We start from the raw sequence: 23977 nt of genomic DNA on the forward strand, positions 1-23977 counted from the left end.
CTTGCTTTGTAATTGGAATGTGGAAAATGGATCAAATCTGACTAGATGGAAAGACAGTGCAGAAGAACAATCGGTCAAGAGTGGATTGTCCTTCTGCACTTCCTCTTTCCATCATGTTAAAATTGCTCCATTTTCCACTTTTTCAATGATGGATTCCTTATTTATTGGTATATATTCTTTCTTGTTCTTGCTTTGTAATTGGAATGTGAAAAATGGATCAAATTTGACTAGATTGAAAGATGGTGCAGTTGAGAACAATCGATTGAGAGTGGATTGTCCTTCTACACACCGTCTTTCAATCAAGTTAGAATTGCTCCATTTTCCACTTTTTTAATAATGGATTCCTTATTTATTGCTATACATTCTTTCTTGTTCTTGATTTATAATTCGAATGTGAAAAATGGATCAAATTTAACTAGATGGAAAGATAGCACAATTGAGAACAATCAGTCGAGAGTGGATTGTCCTTCTGCACTCTGTCTTTCCATTAGGTCAGAATTGCTCCATTTTTCACTTTTTCAATGATGGATTCCTTATTTATTGCTATATATTCTTTCTTATTCTTTATTTGTAATTGGAATGTGAAAAATGAATCAAATCTGACTAGATGGAAAGACAGTGCAGTTGAGTCAAGAGTGGATTGTCCTTTTGCACTCTATCTTTCCATTAGGTCAGAATTGCTCCATTTTTCACTTTTTCAATAATGGATTCCTTATTTATTCGTATATATTCTTTCTTGTTCTTTTCTTTGTAATTGGAAGACAGGATCTTGTTCTTGCTTTGTCATTCGAAGATAGGATCTTTTGGAAATGTGATATGCTTTCTTTATTTCTTTGATTGAGAGGCCATAGACAACTAGAAAAAACAAAACAACAAGAATGGTTGGCCCAGCTCTAGGTTTGGCAGAGAAAGTAATAAAGCAAAGTAAAATAGAAGGGCAGAAGCTAAAGAAAAGGATAAACCAACATATGAATGCCCTCAGAGAGATAAGGAGGGCCCAAAAGCATATTGAGCTTCTCATACCTAAGCTTACATTCATGAGAGTTGTGAGACATATTTGTGATGATTGGAAGCTTGGGATGAGATGGGCCAGCAATGCAGTATGTGCCCTTCAAGAGGCTACTGAAGATTTTGTTATAGATTTTTTAATGCACACTTGCAGGCTTATAATGTATAGATTTGAAAAGCTATTGCATCTATATCATCGAGTGACTCTATGGCATTTAATATCTTGAATGTGCGTCCAGCTAGGAAACCCAAGGATGCAAGAATTGAGATTGAAGATGTTGCCCATGAAAGGGATACTAGAACTACAGATCAAGCAAAGGATGAAAAGGGCAAAGAAAAGATTTCTTCTGAGGAAGAAAGAGAAGCAAGAACCAATTTTAATAGGCTCAAAGAATGGTTGAGGAGATGCGACTTTGAAAATGTGCAATATGTAATTGTGCCTTATAATGAAAAGTATTCTCTTTTTAATATTATGTCTTGTTTAGTTTTAGCTGCTTCTTTTTATGATTCTCTATCAATGATCATTTGCTTCTTTTTCTATTGTGTAGGAGCCATTAGAGTGTATTTATAATTGATCTCAAAAGAAAAGAAAGACATGTTTCTTAAATTCCATGCATGGAGAAGAAAAATTGTAAGTCCTTAATTTAAATGGTCATTATGTTTAATTATTCATATCGTATTGTATTCATTCATATTGTATTAAATTGAATAATCTATGTGATTTGTTATTTTGTAGGGGATCTAAGCATATAAGAAGCACATTAGAAACCATTCATCCTCCACTCCACATCAATTTTTCATTCTACCTATATATTTATTAGAGTATCAATGAAAACTTTAAAGTTTCTAATAGAGATTCTGTCGAGAGTTTTAACATAACTATCATTGCTATAGGTTCCATTACAAACTAATGGAAGCTCATGTGGATGAAGAGTGGTTGCAAATACATGGAGATACATGCAATCAAAATTTCTAGTAAACATATAAAAAAGAGTAGGTGTAAGTATTTTCAACAGACATCAAAGAAAGTAGTAAAAAGCTTATACATTTATCTTAAACTTTCATATCATACTAATGTTTACTCATCACCATTATATCATAATTCTTTACAGTTTATAACTTCATGTTATACACAGACACATACATATGGTGGGTGAAAGCAAAGATGATTAGATTACTGCTCAACAATCGTGTAGATCTTCCCGCAAATCTAGATTCACCACCACCATCAATCCCACCTGACACTACAAAGAAACCATTGAAAAAGAAAGGACTTTCCACAATGTCTCCTTTGAAATTCAGGTCAAAGAAAATGACAAACACGAAGAATAAGGAAAAGGCTTCTTTAAAATCGAAACAATCAAAGAAAACTAATTCCAAGCAGTCGGAGTCCCAGCGAACCAAGGAATCGCAAGATGCCAAAGCTTCTATGGACACCAAAACCAAAGCAAGAGTAAAAAGTTCTCATGCTTTGTAACCAAAAAAATTATATAGATACCATTGTTATATATATATATATAAATATATATATATATGAAATCAATATTGAGTTCAGTTTCTCGCTTAACATTGGTCATCTTGTCTTAATAATGTTGAATGTTTATTTTACAAAATGTTGATAGATGGGTGCAAAATTAAATTGTATTAAGAAAAATTCAAGATTACAAGTGAGAGACATTTCATGCAACTAAAAGTATTCTTAGATCTTCTTCCCACCATAACACCATTTACCTTAAATTTGAAGTCCAATGGTATGGCATCTAATAGAAATTCCAAGGACATGCGCACATCCCCCCTCAATGTTCATTTTGCATTTATAGGGACAACTCTATTATCATCATCACTCAAGTTGATCGTTAGTTTATACTACACAAATGTTTCTTCTAAATCCAATGGTATCTAAGTCCCTTTATTGTTTTTCCATCGTCTGTACTCTAAGCTGATGTACAAGGTTTGTTGAGAGATGTTATATTCTATCAACAAAGATTCAATGCAAGCATTACATTTGATAATATCACCCCTATGGATGACTTCATTCACTTTCCGTTCTTCTCTGATTGCATTATCGAAGTCAGAATTAGATAGATGTGTAGACAACCACATTGCTCTCCATGTTTGCTTCTCGAAACATGCCACAAATACATGGAGAGGTATAAACCATGATAGCCTAATCCTCTTAGAAATCCTTCTTGCTTTCATAGACTTCTGAATATCTGAGATAATCTTGGATTTAAATGCTAATAGAGTACCTTTGTCTGGAAATTCCCAATCTAATGAATTTAGGCTTGGTATAGCCAAACTCTCGAGTCTTCCATAAGTTTCTAGTCTTGTAGGGACAATGTACTTAGCGTTTTATAAAAATATATGTTTATTAATGAAAAAAGTAGATGGTTGATTGGAAAATAATACTTTCCCAAGATCAGCATGCATGGCTTCGAAAGTACCGGTGAATGACTCCGTAGGTTGCCACTCAATGCTTGTGGATAAACATCTATCACATATAAAACACATGTAAATGAACCATAGAATCATAAAGAACATAAATAAAATTACAAAAAAATATCTTACAATAAGCTTACAATGTAGATGCTAGAAGGATGCATGTGCATGTCTCTTGTTATGTACACATGTTGCACCTTTGCCTTCCACCCCTCACACTGCCAAAACTTAAGTCCTCGAGACTCAGTCTTGGATGGAGTCCTTTGAAGCTTAAAGGAGCTGAGAATGCTGATGGGCTGACCCTGATTATAGAAAAATGATGATCCTACCATGATACTCCCACATGTTGATATGTTTCTTATTTTTGCATCCTGCACACACCAAGAACAGAAGCATAATAACCTCCTAGATCTAGGTGCTTGGCTATCACAAGGCGAATATCCATTCACGCAAGGATGGAATGTGATTAGAACATGACTAGGGGATAGCTTCACATTCCCACTTGTTAGTCCTGTCCACTTCCCCCTGCTTGATCTCCTACAAGACTCTACTTACTTCCCTTTCCTTATAAGTCTTAACTTGTGAGCCCCGTGGGGGGGGGACCCTTAGAAATGTTACTACATTTGTTGCACATTTTAGAGTCACACCATTTTCCTTCAACTACTCATATGTGAGTGCTCTCTTAATAACATCCCTTGCTCCATCATGATCTCCCTTACCATGGCCTGAACCAAACAGAGCCATATTGTTTAAACTAGCTTGTCACTAATAGTAAGGACAATACATCTAATTTGCGTCTAATTGGCTGTGCAATATGTGTTCCGTTAACTCTAATATGTGTCATTGATAGTAAGTACAATACACCTCTAATTGGCTGTGCAATATGTGCTGCTTCTTCTTGGCCATTTCCACTGGGACATTCTCAACAAGAAGTTTATCTAAGTTCTTGGATATCTTCTATTAATTCCTTAGCACTAATACTACGAAATTATGTTAACAAGTCAGATTCCCCTACCTCTGACTAGGATCTAGACCAAAAAAAGAGAAACTCTCTAAGAAGACCTTTCTATCTTCAAAAATCAAAGATTTCTTGGAAGGCAAAATCTTAAATCTATTTTTTGCAATCTCTCTCTACAAAAATGGGCTCATAGTGAACTCTTTTCAAAGCAACTAAGAAGTGGGTGGAGTTTGGACATTTGGAATCTAGTCTTCGAGACCTTTTCGATGATATATAACATGATGGGTAATTTTGCATATTCAAGAAGTCCCAAAATTTGGTCTTGAATTTGAATCCAAATTTCTACTAATGTATCACTCAATCCATCAATCCCTAATATGCAGATACCATCAACCTTTTCTTCAATGAAATACATAGAGAACACATCATACATCAATTTTTTCTTCAAAGAACAATTTGCACATATCTTCCACTCACACGTGTAACTCATATAAGCATCGTTTGACCATCATACATTCACACACACATAAGTTCATTCATTTCAATATACTCTAGGACCTTTTTCAACTTTATTTTAATCAAGGCACAAATCCTAGCTTTCTCTCTCTACCACATCCTTACACTTATTTTGCATAGATCTTTCAACAATGCAGTTTGCTAAAATCTACTTAATACTACTTTTTTCAAATTGTAACCCACTCATTATGCATTCAACCCTAAGACAAGCATTTTTAAGTCTCAATTGTGACTTCATTACTTCTTCATGTCAAAAAAGAAGTCATAACCTTGTATGAAGATATCTATGAAGAGACAATATCATTCTAAGAATCTTTTATACTTTCACTAAGATACTCCATTATATTACCTCCATCTGGTATAATTTTGAATCGACTTCTACCGGAATCCTTGTTATGGAATGCACCATTCTTAGTTAAAGTATTGGTATGCATCACATTTGTATATAACTTTAAATTAGTCAGAGTATAAACTTGAATATAATAAGCTACTAATCATAGCCTTTGAAAGTTAGTCAAGATGGTCCCTTGCTCTATTCATGGTGTCCATAGCTACCCGTGTGGCAAAGGCATGAGGTGCCAAATGAGAGCTCAAGAGTGAGAGCATCAATGTGAGTCCGGCTGTTTGCTTCTTTCTCCTTTGTGCTGGTTTAAGTCATCAATGGAAGTATCCATCTTGAGGAGCACTAGTTCCCTAAAAAAATAATCACACAGATAGAAATAGTAAAGAGCATTAAATGCACTATGTCACTAGCTCCCCATGATCCATCTTGTCACTCACTTAGTAATTATTATTAAAATTAATTTATTTAAAAAAACATCCCATTAATCATCTCATTAGTCCCACATGCAGCTTCAAATCACAGGCCAATATATACATACATACATTTATTAGGAGTGCATACATACATTTATTAAAAGTACATACATACATACATTTATTATTAAGAGTACTTACATACATACATACATTTGTTAAGAGTGCTTACATACATATATGAAAACCATCCCATCCATCATCTCATTAGTCCCAGATTAAACTTCAAATCACACAATACATATATCTATTTTGCTCATCCCTGCATAGAAGCTTGCTAATTACAAATTGCACTCTCTTTGCCATTGTTGCTAACTTTGTCTCAAAAACTCTACCTAAAAGACAAGCCCTTGTGAATTGCTTTCTACATAGTTATGGTGCTAATCACTTACCTTTGCTTGCAGCCAAGGTGACAGAGAGCTTTTGCTTGGTCTAGGCCGCCATAAAAACTTCTACAACCTATATAGTAGAAGACACAGAGCCCAAATCCAGAAACGCTGATAACCAAAAAGAGAAAAATGAAGACTTATGGAAAGAAGTACAAGATTGGAAAAACAAATTTTAGAATCTTAAAGATCAGAAGGAAAAAAGCAACAAGACAACAAGAAAGTACATGCATTATACATACTATCTTTCTAGTCTATTACCCAAACCAATAAATCATTATATATTTCCACATGTACTATTTACTAGTACACATGTACTATGCTTTATATAAAGTATTAGCACACAAGTCTTGTGATTCAAGTGTCATAGTGCATGTAGTAGTGAATTTCAAATATTGAGAAATTTCGACTTATAGTTCATTTGGTACGATTGGATGTTGCCATATGTGCGGGATTGAGGTGTAGCTTGGACCTAGCAATACATCACAAAATTCAAATTGTACAAGTACAATTGTAGAAAATCAAGATTTGACAAATATTTTTAAAATTTTTGAAGTCCTTGAGACTTGGGGGAGTCACCTTTAACTTCTAGGATGGTAGTCACCTTTAACTTGGGGGGAGTCACCTTTAACTTCTAGGATGGTAGTCACCTTTAACTTGGGGGGAGTCACCTTTAACTTTCCAGGATGGTAGTCACCTTTAGTAACATTTGAATAGTCAAAGGTAGGTGATTGGGTATGGTCCCTTTGTTTATAAGCGGTTTAGATGCTTACCTCTTAATCTATTTATCATCAATTGTAGGTGGTTGAATGTTTCTGCCAACCTCCTCTTGTGGGAAAGCTTGCCTCCTCCCTCCTCCTAGGTTGTCAAGCTAGAAGAGCTTGGGTGTTGTGCTCACACACACACACACACACACACTCTCTCTCTCTCTCTCTCATGCTACTCACACCTAATGCCAGAATAACTCACACACAACCATGCAAGAGGGAAAGAAGAGATCCACTAGATAAGCTTATGACATTAAGCCTCAAAAACTCACTTGTATATAAGCGTGGTGTGTCCATAATATGTAGATATGTGTCCACACAGGGTGGTGCCCAATGACTACTAGTTTGCTATGTGTGTCTCTAGGCATCTAAACTCTCACATATTACTCATGAAGCACAAAATTAGAGTCATATTTATAATCATGGCTCATGGTGCTACATACAAAAACTTTATGAAATGAGTAAAAGGTGGTCAACATAACGGGCGCCCATCTCTATAAAAAACATGATGCATAAGATGCTATGACACATGAAGTGGGGCTACAAGAATGTAATGAGTGGTAGAGAACCATGATAAACATACTTGCCTTCCTAAAGATGGTCCCATCTTTGGATCACTAGTGGTGGGGTGGCTTGAAGGCAATGTCAAAAACCATGTTAGTTGTTCTCATGAAGCCTTAGTAGGGGTGAGAAACCCACACCGGTTCTAGTGATCCAAGTATTTGGCTGCCAAAATCCCATGTCAAGCACATCCTTAGATGTGACCATTGTATGGCCATGGAAATGCATCATGTTGTCGTATAGTTCCGAAAGGTAGGCCCTTTGTTGAGCTCAAAGAAGAGATCGAGATAAGAGAGGAACTTTGGTGAGGGCAAGGAAAAAATGGTTACTCTTTCAATGAAGCATACCTTGACTTAGGGATTCTTAAGAATACATAATCCCCTTCTTTTAACACCACATGCTTCCTTGACTCATTGGCATATTGCTTCATTTGGTTTTGTGCCTTAGCCATGTTATGTCAACGAGCCTACATTTCCTACATTGTGAGCCAGCTTTTGTGTTTAGCTACATATCAAAAAACCTTTAATGCACTGAGAGAAAATGTGTGATCTTACTCTGCATTTGAAATATGTGCCCAAGCGATCTCTGCTAGCTTGGGAGTAGTGAATCTGCTAGCCTTTTCACCCCATCCCTTGTAGGAGATCACTTTCTTGAAAAACTCTTTGCCACAGTCGGGGTTGGCAATTTGTGCAAGCTCATGTCCCCTCTTTGTAAATAGCACCTCCGTCTCCTTCAGGGAATATTTACAATTCTTGTCAAACATTTCTACATTCAAATGCATTCTCTACTCCCTCACATGCAGGCAAGGTACTGACCTTAACTTGATATGTGAAATCAAACTCAGACAGTAATGCATTTATGTTTTAGAAACATCTTTTGAAATCAACACATGGCTTTATTGTAGTCTAAGTATGAGGCGTGCACATACCTTGAAACCAATCGAGAGAGAAGTGCCATGGGAAGCTTCAGCCACTTTGACCTGTTAGGCTCCCAATGCCTAAGAGCTTTCATAGGCCATGCACGATCCGTGTCACTGAACTTTGACAACAACGATTGTGGATTAGCAAGGCCCACACGTTGCGTCATAAATATATCATATGCCATTGTGCTTGGTACATGAATGGTAGTGACCCTAGAAATTTGGCATGCATAATAAATAAGGTATATGATGACATATAAGATGTTTGTTCATTTCAATCACAAAAAAACAAGATACAATCCACTTGTTTATCATGCGTAGCACAACAGGAACTCAGCCTCCTCCTCCTACAAGAATCGAACCACCCTACAAATCACCTTTGGAACCTTCTCTCTTTCAACTCGAGTGGTTTTTGCCCATTCTTACCATGATTTAAGTTGATGGTTGTGCCATCCCAGACAATAAACATCTTCTCAACCATGTGTTGACATCCTTCCATCTACTCTAGTATCATGTTAAACTCTGCTGACAATGATAGGTCATAACCGAATGCACTTCGATAGTCGAATGGAAGGGGCTCTTGGCCAGGGAAATTCTCAGAGACAATGAACGCCGATTGGTATGTGCTTTCTTCCATGATTTTAATTAATCCTTTGATGTAAATCTCATTCGTACTACAAATTGCCAGGTTTGCAAGGAGGTGCAAAGAGGCACTCTAGGAAGGCGGTGATGATTATCAACCAAGCGGTGATGATTATCAACCAAGCGGTCCTGCACCTCATTCATGGAGATGTGTCAATCAACCAATTGGCTGAAACTCTCCTTCATGGACTCCTCTTCTTCCACAATTATGGCACTACTACAGCTGGCAACACGATTGTTGGTGGGTGTTACAAGACCACGCCTTGCACCTAAATGTAATCCAAATGCATTGGCTACCTCGCTTGATGTGGCAACTTGTGACATGCCCACATCCTACGATACTGCGATCTCATCTGGATTTTTGGTGAAGCCCTTGGATTGTAAACGTGTCCAGGGAGGCATTTTCTTTAAGGAAGGGGAGGTTTGAGATGACAAGAGAGAGAGAGAGAGAGAGAGAGAGAGAGAGAGAGAGAGAGAGAGAGAGAGAGAGAGAGAGAGAGACATCACGTTAGGGACATTTTGATTAATTCAAATGAGGGAGAGAGAGGGCATGTGAGGTGTGATTTGAGGGAGAGAGAGGGGTGTATGAGGGAGAGAGACAACGTGTGAGTGATTTGTGAGGGGCGTGTGAGAGGGATTTGAGAAAGAGAGGGTGTGTAAGAGGCGTATGAGGAAGAGAGAAGGCATATGAGGGATTTGTGAGGGGCATGCTACAGCAATTTGAGGGAGAGATAGGGCGTGTGAGAGGGCATGTTAGGGTCTAACAGCTTAAGAAGCCGTTAGACAATACATGCCATCGTGGTAAGCGCTACGTGTGTAGCATGTGCAACACACGTGGCATTGCCACATGTAATGCCCAAGCTTGGGAATTACACGTGGCATGCATACATATACTACATGGTCCACGTAGGCATGCCACGTGTAATGCCCAATCTTGGGCATTACACGTGGTAGGCCCACATGGAATGCATTGTACACGTGGCCATGCCACTTGTAATGCCCGAGTTTGGGCATTACACATGGCATGGCCACGTGTACAATGCATTCCACGTACACACACACACACACACACATATATAAAGATATATATGTACATATATACATAGACACCACCCAATAAAGAGGATCTGACTTTTGGTGCTTAAGAGGGCCCAATTCAAGATAAAGAGAGAGAACCAATTTTTTACCAAATTCCTACCAATGACCATAATTAATTTTTACACCGCATTGCTACCTCTTGGCATGATGATGAGAACCATACGATAGAGCCCAATGGCTAAGATATGGGCTAACATTATATATATATATGTATGTATGTATGTATGTATGTATGTATGTATGTATGTATGTATGTATGTATGTACGTATGTATGTATGTATATATGTATACATTTGTATATGTTTATATATGTATAATCATATATATGTGTGTGTGTGTGTGTGTATGTATCTATGTATGTATATGTATATACATGTCTATACATGTACATCTAAATATACATATATATATATATATATATATATACATACACACATATACATACATATATATATATATATGTATGTATATATATATATATATATATGTGTATATATATATATATATATGTATGTATATATATATATATATTCGCTTATTCTTTTTCAAGATAGATAGGAACACTAGTGAAAAAGAAAAATCTATTACCAATCAAAATTTATTATTTAAAAATCATGCATGTTTATCATCTTGAGATTTGTACTAGGCTTCTCTTTGTGATTATGGTTTGGTTCTTGAAATTTGTCAAAGTGCACTATATATATATATATATATATATATATATATATATATATATATATATACTAAATTTGATTTTTTTAGTTAATATTGTTTCAAAAATAATAATTACATTAAAATAGTGAAATAAAAATTAGCCACATTATTTAAGTGTGTTTCATTTCAATGACATAAGAGTCAATTACCGCACGTCAATATCAAAGAAAACGGCAAAAAAATAAAGGCCTCTTTGAAAATGAGAGCTATAATGGTAGAAGGAGTACAGAGACTAGAGCACAAGCATGAAGTTTTCAAGATCGAATCGCATGGGGATGATGTACGCATTGGAAAATATGATGTGCATGTGAAAGACGATGTACGTGTCCAGATTTTGCAAATAGAGAATCCAAGAAGAAGTCGTATCTTGCATGCAAGCACTTGTACTTCTTTTTTTTTTTGCTTAGCTTGAGCTAGAATGCGAATATGTTCATCCACCAACCTATCCTTTCTGACTTGGAGCTCTACACAATGCCTTGTCTCGTAGGATAACCTACCCTAATTTAGACCATTGAATGCATGGAATTTCACATCCTGTAGTATTTCAGAACATTTGTAACCTCAATGGAAGCAACCTCATTGTAGAGAGTTCGATTGTGCAATATCTTTCTCTCCTCCCCTCCCTTCCTCTCCCCCGTCTCGCTATGGGTTGTGCATTTTTAAGTAGGTATGGTATTGTAGAACATAGTCATATATTGATGAATAGTATTCACGTTACAAGCATTAAACGATTAAAAATCCTAGGGGAATGCGAAGGGAACGACGAGTTAGAGAGAAAAGAGAGAGGCAAGTTGGGCCACAAAGCACACAAACCCTTATCTAAAATTGCATGTACAAAAAAAGCAATACATACTTCCTCTTCCCCAAAAAGTACAAAAGGACGCCTTTATTGTTGTGTAGAAATTTGAGGAAATATGTCTTTATTATTGACATTAAAAAAGAAGAAATGTGTTTTTATTTTGTTTGTTACAAAAGTAGAGTACACCTCTCCCACTACTATAAATATAGAGATAAGCTCCATTGGACTTTGTAAATCACCATTTAGCCAAGCCTTGTTAGTAGAGTACACCACCCACAACCCTCCTTCATATTGTTTGTGATGGCCTCATCAAATATTAGCATTGAATTTGTTGCTGTGCGTATCACAAAACAAGGGAGGCCACTAATGCGGAGGTCAAGCAAAAGACCGTAGATGGTGCACAAGTGTGGAAAGGTCTCACATCCTTTTCACTTCCTGGTAATGATGATGATATTTCTCTAGTAAAGACCAAAGTGGTGGGCTTAATTGCAATATGGTGAGCCCATGGTTTTATTGATGATGTGTCTGAGCATGTCTTGCTAGAGAAAGTGTTGAAGGGTACGAATGTCGTTTGCTTATTTTGTGCCTTCATCCCAGAGGACAAGCGAGGCCCTTAGAAAGTAAAGATGATGATGTACAATAGTTCTATATTTGGAAGTTGTATGTGAATGAACTTGGTTCTATATTCACTTTGAAGCAATAACCTCGATGTAGAGGATGTAATGTTGTCATGTTTTTCTCTCTGTCACTCCCTCTAGCTCTCTCTCGCCCTCTCTCTCTCTCAAATAATTATGTCATGAATATCTCTCGAACTCTCTTCGTCCCTCTCTCTCTCTCTCTTGATGGAGGAGGCAAGGAATCTTTTGCAAATCCGCTCGCCCGATTCCAAAAAAATGCTCACTAAAAAATGCTTACAAAAAAAAATCCCCTGAAATGAAATATATCAAAGTATATATGTACAAATGAGAAATCAAAATATGTTAACCCCAAAAGGGTATTAAGAACATCACCTATTTATTGCCACATCACCAAAGGTTGACATGCCAACAATTGACTTTACGAGGATCTCCACATCACCAAAGGTTAACATGCCAACAATTGACTTTGCGAGGATCTCCATTTTGTTCAATTATTTAATTGATAGTAGACCTCTAAATTTTCCACATTAGCACCTTCCAAGGATCCCCATTTTGTTCAATTATTTAATTGAAAGTAGACCTCTGAATTCTCCACGTTAGCACTTTCCAAGGATCCGCATTTTGTTCAATTATTTAATTGAAAGTAGACCTCTAAATTCTCCACATTAGAACTTTCCAAGGATCCGCATTTTGTTCAATTATTTAATTGAAAGTAGACCTCTAAATTCTCCACATTAGAACTTCCCAAGGATCCCTATTTTGTTAAATTATTTAATTGATAGTAGACCTCTAAATTTTCCCCGAGATTTTATCCCCTCATTGGGGTCAAGGTTTTCGATTTAACTTAAATTTCGTTTGAATTATTCCATGTGTGCGCCTATAGGCGAGCGCCCAAGTGCTACAGAGTGCCCAACCTCAATTTCATTTGAATTATTCCATGTGTGTGCCTACCCAACACAAAGGTGACACCAAGGTGCCCCTCAACACAAGGAAGGAAGGAGACACATATATCCTTTCTACACTATCAACTACTGCATTGCAGGTGGGCTCCAGGATAAGCAAGGTATTTGTGTATCTACCTCCTCTCTCTTATGCACCCTAGTGTTGAATTTGGAGACAAAATGTAATGCCAAATTATGGTCTAAATAATGTGCATTGGTCAAAGGTTGCAATCCAAAGATTTTCTTGGTTAATGAGTTGTATAAGGGTTGAAGAAGTGTGTAAAAGTTGAGGTGACATGGACATTAGTAGCCACATAGGTGGCATGCTGGTGCTACTTTATGTGGTGTATATTCGCTTATTCCCTTTCAAGATAGATAGGAACACCAGTGAAAAAGAAAAATCTATTACCAATCAAAATTTATTATTTAAAAATCATGCATGATCGCTGTATGTGAGACACAATGATAGAGGGGTTGTTATCATCTATGTAGATGACCTGATCATTACGGGGGACCATGATGCAGAGATCTTTGATGTAAAGATCTTGCTTAGACAGAAGTTTGAGATGAAGGATCTAGGGGAGCTCAGATATTTCTTGGGCATTGAGGTGATTAGGTTACCACATAGTATTGGATTACTGCAGAGACAGTATGGCTTGGACATGTCCAAGTATGGTATGATAGGCTGTAAGCCTATCTCAGTGCCATTGGATCAGAATGGCAAGTTGAGTGTAGATTCAGGAGAGATTTTGGAGGATCCTGCTATGTATAGGCGCATATAGTAGGAAGCTTGATCTACATGATGATCACCAGGCCAGATTTGAGATCCACTAAATTTGAATTTTTTTAATTAATATTGTTTTAAAAATAATAATTACATTAAAATAGTCAAATAAAAATTAGCCACATTATTTAAGTGTGTTTCATTTCGTGTGTACTTGGTATGTGTTGTGACATTGTTTTTTGTTCTTGTATACTACTTTTTGTTCCTCTTTACAAAATGAGTTGCACACTCTCCTTCCCATCTTCTAAGAAGAATCTATGTTTCAGCAATGGTCGAGTTCTAATGAGTGAAAAGTTCTTACAAGAACAAGTAGCCCCCATGTCATTCTATGGATTGCAAGTAATAGTAAATTTTGGGTCCCAAGAGTTGTGTGTCCCTCTCTAAAGCCTACCTCCAAACATGAGGGGGATGAGTTCTAAATACTTGAGGACTCTCTTTCGGCCAATTATTTTACAATAGTTGATGCTTCATTAAAATCAAACCCACAACCAATATCCATCTTAGACAGCCCATCCAGAGGACTTCCATCCAACTCAATCTAATGTGATAGATTTATGATGTCCCTTACAAGATGACAACAAAACAGGTGCATCAACCTCATCCACTATTGCAAGAGAGGATGGTAAGAGCATCTTGGAGTACCTTTGAAGCAAGAAGAAGGGAAACACATTAACAAAGATTTTGTTGAAGGAGGTCAAAGAGGTTATCAAGGTCATGGAGATTCCTGGGCACTATGATGGTAATATTGCATTTGAGTTCCCACCAACCATGGAAACACATGCAGGAATGGACTCCATGGAGCATGAGTATGATCACCACTGGTAGTAAAGCCGCAAACCTCCAACATTTCCTTCCCTATAGTGTGTCGGAGAATCCATTGCCTAGGTGGTTTGAAGTGTGTAAATGAGCTTTATACGTTCTGAAAGAACGACAGGGTCTCAAATACATCACATTTTACTGGAAGCATGCTAAAGGCACCGACCCCACTAGAGAGGAGTGCAACAATGCGTCTGGAAAGCTCCTTTGCCATTACTACTCAGTGCCAACAATGTGCATCGTCACATGCAATCGCTACATCTATTATGTGATGCCCTCCAATGAGATGATGAGCCGATTAATGATACACATCGGTTTCCATCAGCATATTGTACGGGCACGCACATCAAAGGGAATAACGGATAAGACAAAGAAAATGGTGTCCAAGGTGTTAGGAATCGATCGCAATGCCGGGGCAAGAAAGGTATAAATGTGTACGGCAAAAGAAATCGTGATGGCAGCGCTAGTGCAAGAAGGCGTTTCCTCACATTTCATTGTGGAACAAGAGTTCATCAACATTATAGAGGAGATAGGACTACTAGTGGAAGAAAACTGGTAAGCTAAATTGGTTGGATAGTAATGTTTTTGTAAATGTGTTATTAGAATCTAGATAAGTGAAGTGTGAAACCTAAACAATTTGATTTTTTAGGTTTCGTAGGTGCAGCCGAACATGGACCTTCGCGAGTTTTGGCTTGGTGCACTTCTAAAGCTGAAAGTAGAGTGCACTTACAAATTTTTTCATAGAAACCGGTTCCCGGGATAAGGGTCCTCAGGTGAGAAGTGCTTTGTTTTCAATATGTCCACCATTGGAGCCGCTTCAAGGTTGGTATTGGTGAATCAAATGCGATAGACCAGCTCTGTGGACCTATGACATGCATGGATACAGTTTGACCACACCGAACAAACAACAGATTGGGTGACCATGGCTTGTCATATGTATGATTCAAAGTAGCATATTACAAATGTCAATATAAAAGTAGTCAGAGTTCGTCAAGTGTGTTACATCGTAAATGACTAGAGTTTTCACACATGTAGAATCTTCTAACAATTGCAACATGTGAAATTAAAGAGGAGGATATGGAGGCCCAATGTCTGTTCTAGAAATGCATTAATGAGGTGATGGCAAACCATGGTTTTTAAAGTGTAGATTTCTTTGGTTTCATGGGCAGACGAACTGGAATGTAGTTTGACACGTGTTCAATGGTGAGAAAAATAACGTCCTAACAGATAGGGAGAGGTCTTGCCTATTTCATTGGGAGAAGAGCATGGTTGCCCATACAACAAAGTATGTGTGTGCCACATCTCAAGGAGAGCACAAAGCAATGTGCAAGCAGTGGCGCATTGCTTCTACTCATGAAGCTACATCAATAGAGGCTCAATTGATACGTGAGTGGTGACACAATGGTCATGTGATGGATAGAAATATTTCAACAATGGACTCTTGATTGGGCTGGTGAGAGGTGCGCATAGCACATTGAGGTTCAGTCATGAACAACGAGAAGTAATGATGGTACAAATACCCCGAGAATAAACCTAGCAGAAAGCAAGCATGGAAGTTTGCTTGTTTTGCAAGGGAAGGATATAAACACAAGATTTCTCTTTATGATGCATGTACTACCGATATGGCAAATGCAATTTTGCAAAGCACTACAATAGTCTCTTACTCTCAAGGCAACCACATAGGAAGAGGACCAAGCTTGGAGAAACTACAAGAACGGTTGTCTACCCAAGTGGTCCGAACAGTTAATCACGCAACTGAAGGAACACCCATGTATAAGGTGCCTACCCCCCTCACCAATGATGACAAAGAAAGTGCACGTCACGAGACCAGCGAGTGTGGTCATTAATATTGATGATGAGGCCACACATCGACCGAAGTATAACGCACATGTGCGAGGCCACAAGTATGTGGGGAGGCCATGGAAGATCATTTTTAAGAAGCATGATACAACTAGTACTTTTGAAAGAATAACAAAAGTCACAGAGTTCAGTGTGAGTACAAGGTGAATGAAGCAATGTGGCCAATCTGAAGGACAAGCATTGGCAACAAGGTCACATGCAACGGAATGCCTCGTGGGGGTAAGAGGTATAGGCAACACATAATCGGATCTACAAAGGGTGTGTTTGTACCATCGGCACACTAATGGTCTCATTAGACAATGGATGTGGTTTTGCCCTAATCACATGCTTCATTTATATATTGTGGACACTGACATAGATCCAAAGCCCAATCCACCACCCAGGGTATGGCCAATTGCTATGAAAGCTAACCTCACAAACGAGGAGGAATATTCATTATGGGAAGGTGGATACCAAGTGGAGAACAAGAATTCAGAAGGTGTTATGCCCACCCCATCTAGTAGCGGTGGGGCTACAAGGTTCTTTACAATAGCAAGTTCTAAAGATCCACTATATGGGTCCACTACTAACACAAAGGTAGGTGGCTCAGGCCTACGAAATGACATAAGAGTCAATTACCGCACGTCAATATCAAAGAAAACGGCAAAAAAATAAAGGCCTCTTTGAAAATGAGAGCTATAATGGTAGAAGGAGTACAGAGACTAGAGCACAAGCATGAAGTTTTCAAGATCAAATCGCATGGGGATGATGTACGCGTTGGAAAATATGATGTGCATGTGAAAGACGATGTACGTGTCCAGATTTTGCAAATAGAGAATCCAAGAAGAAGTCGTATCTTGTATGCAAGCACTTGTACTTCTTTTTTTTTGCTTAGCTTGAGCTGGAGAATATGTTCATCCACCAACCTATCCTTTCTGACTTGGAGCTCTACAATGCCTTGTCTCGTAGGATAACCTACCCTAATTTAGACCATTGAATGCATGGAATTTCACATCCTATAGTATTTTAGAACATTTGTAACCTCAATGGAAGCAACCTCATTGTAGAGAGTTCGATTGTGCAATATCTTTCTCTCCCCCCTCCCTTCCTCTCCCCCGTCTCGCTATGGGTTGTGCATTTTTAAGTAGGTATGGTATTGTAGAACATAGTCATATATTGATGAATAGTATTCACGTTACAAGCATTAAACGATTAAAAATCCTAGGGAAATGCAAGGGGAACGACGAGTTAGAGAGAAAAGAGAGAGGCAAGTTGGGCCACAAAGCACACGAACCCTTATCTAAAATTGCATGTACAAAAAAAGCAATACATACTTTCTCTTCCCCAAAAAGTACAAAAGGATGCCTTTATTGTTGTGGTGTAGAAATTTGAGGAAATATGTCTTTATTATTGACATTAAAAAAGAAGAAATGTGTTGTTATTTTGTTTGTTACAAAAGTAGAGTACACCTCTCCCACTACTATAAATATAGAGATAAGCTCCATTGGACTTTGTAAATCACCATTTAGCCAAGCCTTGTTATTAGTAGAGTACACCACCCACAACCCTCCTTCATATTGTTTGTGATGGCCTCATCAAATATTAGCATTGAATTTGTTGCTGTGCGTATCACAAAACAAGGGAGGCCACTAATGCGGAGGTCAAGCAAAAGACTGTAGATGGTGCACAAGCGTGGAAAGGTCTCACTTCCTTTCCACTTCTTGGTAATGATGATGATATTTCTCTAGTGAAGACCAAAGTGGTGGGCTTAATTGCAATATAGTGAGCCCATGGTTTTATTGATGATGCGCCTGAGCATGTCTTTCTAGAGAAAGTGTTGAAGGGTACGAACGTCATTCGCTTACTTTGTGCCTTCATCCCAGAGGACAAGCGAGGCCCTTAGAAAGTAAAGATGATGGTGTACAATAGTTCTGTATTTGGAAGTTGTATGTGAATGAACTTGGTTCTATATTCACTTTGAAGCAATAACCTCGATGTAGAGGATGTAATGTTGTCATGTTTTTCTCTCTGTCACTCCCTCTGGCTCTCTCTCGCCCTCTCTCTCTCTCAAATAATTATGTCATGAATATCTCTCGAACTCTCTTCATCCCTCTCTCTCTCTTGATGGAGGAGGCAAGGAATCTTTTGGGAATCTGCTCGCCCGATTCCAAAAAAACTCACTAAAAAATGCCCTGAAACGAAATATATCAAAGCATATATGTACAAATGAGTAATCAAAATATGTTAACCCCAGAAGGGTATTAAGAACATCACCTATTTATTGCCACATCACTCAAAGGTTGACATGCCAACAATTGACTTTACGAGGATCCTCATTTTGTTTAATTATTTAATTGATAGTACACCTCTAAATTTTCCATATTAGCACCTTCCAAGGATCCCCATTTTGTTCAATTATTTAATTGAAAGTAGACCTCTGAATTCTCCACCTCTGAATTCTCCACATTAGCACTTTCCAAGGATCCTCATTTTGTTCAATTATTTAATTGAAAGTAGACCTCTAAATTCTCCACATTAGAACTTCCCAAGGATCCCTATTTTGTTAAATTATTTAATTGATAGTAGACCTCTAAATTTTCCCCGAGATCTTTTATCCCCTCATCGGGGTCAAGGTTTTTGATTTAACCTAAATTTCGTTTGAATTATTCCATGTGTGCGCCTGTAGGTGAGTGCCCAACCTCAATTTCATTTGAATTATTCCAGGCATTCACTTTTGGCCAAGCCCCCTTCGTTACACATCCCCATTTGCGTCATCAATGCCCAAGAGTGGGTTTTTCTGTAGCATTGAACTTCCCTTAATGCACACCATAAGGATAAACTACAAGAAACAGGATATCCTCTCCTATTACACATCCCCGCTAGCGTCATCAATGCCCAAGAGTGGGTTTTTCTGTAGCATTGAACTTCCCTTAATGCACACCATAAGGATAAACTACAAGAAACAGGATATCCTCTCCTAGTAGGTCAAAGAGCTATCGAAACAAGATTACTACAAGTTTGCATTCCCTCAATATATAGCTCGGAAATGTTAAAAAAAATCTTTCAAGAAGATGAGTAGCAAGTTCCTATATATACCAAAAAGAAGAGCATAAGCCTAAGGTTTGAAAAAATACACACCATTGTAAGTTCAGGTTATTCCCAATCGAACAAAAACCCAATTGCAATCGTGACTCTATGAGAGCACTCACAAGGATTCAAATCATCAATTCCATCATGCATGGCATAAACTACATCCTATGACATTCTTACTCACGTCATGTGTGCCCAAGCATAGGTGCAGGTTCGTGCATAAGATGTAAGATATCTCTTCATAGATAAATCGTCAACCTAAGTTTCTATCACTTCTCTGAAGATGAAATGCAGACTCAGCCATGATGTCTAAAGAAGACAATACACTTACAGGGTGAATTGCACTGCTTTGGATAAAAAGAATCAAGGTATGAAAACATAGATGAAATCCGACTAACAGTTAACTACAGCCATTAATGTCTACTCCCCATAAAATATGTTTTTGCAGAGCTAAATACTGGGGGGAAAAAAGCACATATTCACTGATTGTCTACAACTGGTACAACTGATATAAGCAAATGTTAACCAATCCCTCTTACCTTCCATCACCAAGACCAAAGAAGAGCGATCACAGAGGATCTGAGCCCCTTTCACATGCTTTTTAAGTCATCCTGGTAATGTGAGAATACAGCAAACCTGACCCTTCAACCAACTCTTCATGCTTACCAACCGGGATTACCAAGACAACTAGCAGCTGTCTGAACCTGTTCAGCTTTCACAAGTACCTCAAGCAGGACCATCAAACAGGTCTATGACACAGTTCTCCAAATCATCTGGAGCATACTTCAAATACTTATCTGGTTGTCTTCCTGCCTCCAAATAGTTCCCAAAACGCCCTATGAACGAGCGATAAGCTGGAATCAGCTTTTCTGCAATGGCTATTCGCAGCTCTTCCCTCAGCTGAGGATCAGGGACGATCAAAGTTGACTGCGCTGTGCAAGCCTCTTCAAAGGTGATATTGAAATTTTTGAACCTGTCTTTAATAGCAACCCTTGAAATGCCACTGGCCAATCTTCCATTGGAAGTTAGTCCCTCATCTCTTAAGCATGCAAATACTTTCTTCCAGGCGGTTCTCACATAATTTGCTGCATACACACGCACTTGACCAGAATGTTTTCGTAGCCAACCATCACCAAGTAAGGCAGCCAATTCTGATTGTTTAACTTTCTGGACAATGTAGTGTACATTGTTCATGAGAAACAAATAAGCCATGGCAGGATCCATGTAGAGCTTGGATTTCCCATCAAGATTGCCTTCCAAATATACAATCAGCCACATCACCTGCACTGCTAAAGAAGATGGGCGTTCAGCTCCGCTACTCTCATTCTCCAGAAGGCTGTCAGCAAGGCCGAATGTTTCTACACCCAGAGACCTGGGTTCTTCTCTTCTCCTATCTCTAAGGAGTTGCTCTACAGAGGCAGTGTAGTCAACTAAAAACTTGATGTAGTTCATCACATACCGAGTCAGAGGATGAAAGGCACCCCCTAGCACAGGGGTCTTGGAAGCATCCCTTTGTATTGCCATTTCAAAGTCCTGCAATGTTCCACGAGCAGCTTCTCCAAGCTGGACAAGAACTCCCCTCACCTCTGACCGGACACTTTCACAGATCTCATCACAAAAGATGGCATTGATTTCTGGCAGTAGTTCCTTAAGTATCTCATACATGTCAAGAATTCTAAACAGCTTTTCAGGTGTCCTGCGCGTGAGTGCAACATCTTTACCAAAGGCTAAGAACTGCATCAATGACCCCGATGCTAGCTCTGCAAAGAAGGATCCTCCCTCAGGACTCAAACCAGCAAAAACATTGTCACACAATCTCTTCTCACTGGCCAAAATCACCTTTACGGCCACTTTCAAGGCCTGGATCCATTTCCTTATTTTAACTTCCAGCATTTCCCAGCCCATCTTCTGGACTCCGTCAGGGTTTGGCCTCTCGAGCCCTAACCTGTACAAGCCCTGCTCCAAAACAGTCTTCCTGACATTCATGTACACCTGGCTACTCTCTCTCCCATAGCCTGCCATAACCATGCGCTGAGCAATCACATTCAGATCCTTCACTCTCTCTGGCGGAATTGGATCAAACGATGCATTGAATTCAATAACTGGCTGCGCAATTGGAATATCCTCATTGTCATCGTCATCATCTGAGGTGTCAGAAGCTACCACTGAGTGATCCTCCTCACTTCCATAGTTTGTGTAGATAGAGGATCCGCTTGCACAAGCCAGCAGCCAGTCGGGATCAACTGCCTCACTGTTCATAACAAGCATGTGTCTGAACTCCTCCTTCAATCGAAGGATGGCAACCTCAAGAATGTGTTGTGCCCGGTCAAGTAACACCTTTTCACTCCAGGGAGCGGAGAGTGGCCGCATCAGACTTAGCACTTCATCTACTGCTTTTACATACAAAATAACCTCTTGTGGTTGGCTATCCCATATCATAGAAACCTCAAAGCTCGGGCTCTCCCATCTCATTATAATTTCTTCTGCATAATCCAGGCTCTCCTCCATTTTCTTCAACGCAGAAGAGACAGAAGGTGGGCCGGGGTCACGGCTCTCTTCGATGAACTCGTTCATATTGGAAAAACGATCATCAAAGTTGGAGAGAATGTTGAGCATGTCCTCAGTCATGTGTTCATTTTTTCCCAGGGTTCTCACTATGTGCTGAGCAGTGGCAAGAACACGTTGGTCTCCGTCATTCTTTGCCATAAAAATAAGCTCATAAGAGATTACCGTGATCAAGCACTAGGGTAGGGCAGAGTGTGTGCTTTTTTAGGAAAGAAAGCCTGCATGGATAGCAAAAATGCAGAGGATCATCCTGGACTTTGTGGTCCCGAAAAAATGGTGGAAAATGAGCCTCAATAATGGTTTTAAAAAACTAGGGTTTTACGCAAAAGATGGTTTGGTGCAGAAAGTGATTAAAAATGAGCATGGATGAGGGTCAAAAACTAGCGTTTGATGCACAGCCACATCCCCGAAATGACAGAGAACACAATAAACACAGCATCCAAGATAAGATAAAGCACCTCGAAGTGTGGCGGACGCCTTGTAGGTAGGGGTGGATCCAGTCGTTTGCTGCAGCTCCGAGCTCGAACAAAAGATGGTCTGAAGAGCGAGTTATGAGTAGTAGTCCGCGGACCCTAATCTGCCAGAGATCTGTCGTGGTACAAAGCCTATCTATGGTGCAAATTCCTTGTCCTGCAATTCTGCAAACTCAAGTATGCTCTGCAAACCCCTCGTCAGTTCTGCAAACCCTAGTCTGCGATGCAAACCCTTGTCTGTGCTGGAAAACATAGACTGTGCCGCAAACCCTAACCCTAATTTGTGAGGAGAAAACCCTGAGAACAGACGAAAACAGGATGCCTGTGGATTCCTAGTATTCCCACTAAAGAGGTGTATAATGGCCTGACACATACGGATGGCATGTTCACCCACACTGCTGTTTTTATTAACGTACGTCTCCAGCAAGCAGGCCATGTTGATGTGAACAAAAAAAAAGATCACACACTCTCGATTCAGACCAGTCCCCTTGGGCGGCCCCCCATCCATAACTCGTTGCCCACATCTCACGGGCAATCTCAAGTGAGAGTTCAAACTTCACACACACCACCTTGTTTTGTCACACACACTCCACTCTCTTGTGTCATAGCCATCACCTCGCCGGCTCGACACCCATGCACACTCCACTTTGTTGTGTCTCGGCCACCATCACCTCACCGGCTTGACAGCCAGATCAGCTGCCTACTTCTCAATCCAACACCCAAGACCCCTCTACACATTGATGGTAGAACCTAAATTTTAGCTGGAAAGTGCTAAAAAGCTTACACAATTTCTAAGCTTTCAAGAAATATTGCCCACCCATGCTCTTGGACTCAGGAGTCTCCCGTGTCCATCTCCCCACCCACGCTAAATTCACAAAGATTTACGCTCGAATATGTAAATGCTATAAGAGTCTATGCACAAAGGTGAAGGGACCTTGAAAGAATCCTTTCAAGTTGTGAGTGGGAAGTTATTTGATCAATAGAAAAAGAGTCATGCTAACAAGGCACCAAGAATGCTTATTGGCCAAACAGACATCCGAATGACATCCAAGATCCAAGATGCACACTACACCACATCATTGAGTAACACTAGTTACAAATTTCAGCTTACATCAGTATTTAGTTTTAAGATTTGGTTTTGAACGTCAAGTCTTTGTATTCTTTTAACATTCAAATAGATGTGTCGGTCTAGTTCCTACATACACCT

General features: G+C 39.0%; 1 pseudogene across 2 annotated transcripts; it reads right to left on the reverse strand.

Moving 5' to 3' along the window:
* Window positions 1-20045: 20045 nt before the first annotated feature.
* On the reverse strand, window positions 20046-23184 carry LOC147613600 (exocyst complex component EXO70B1 pseudogene; annotated as a pseudogene). 2 transcript variants are annotated; one of them, XR_015263234.1, is made up of 2 exons: window positions 22756-23184; window positions 20046-22429 (listed from the first exon to the last, which is right to left on the reverse strand). The product of XR_015263234.1 is annotated as an exocyst complex component EXO70B1 pseudogene, transcript variant X2 (transcript). The 2 variants fall into 2 exon arrangements; XR_015263233.1 differs by having other exon boundaries at window positions 20046-22515.
* Between the last annotated feature and the right edge of the window lie 793 nt (window positions 23185-23977).

This window comes from Cibotium barometz, chromosome 43 (genome assembly GCF_041138505.1).
Source record: "Cibotium barometz isolate CiBa-2024 chromosome 43, ASM4113850v1, whole genome shotgun sequence".
NCBI classification, from domain to species: Eukaryota; Viridiplantae; Streptophyta; class Polypodiopsida; order Cyatheales; family Cibotiaceae; genus Cibotium; species Cibotium barometz.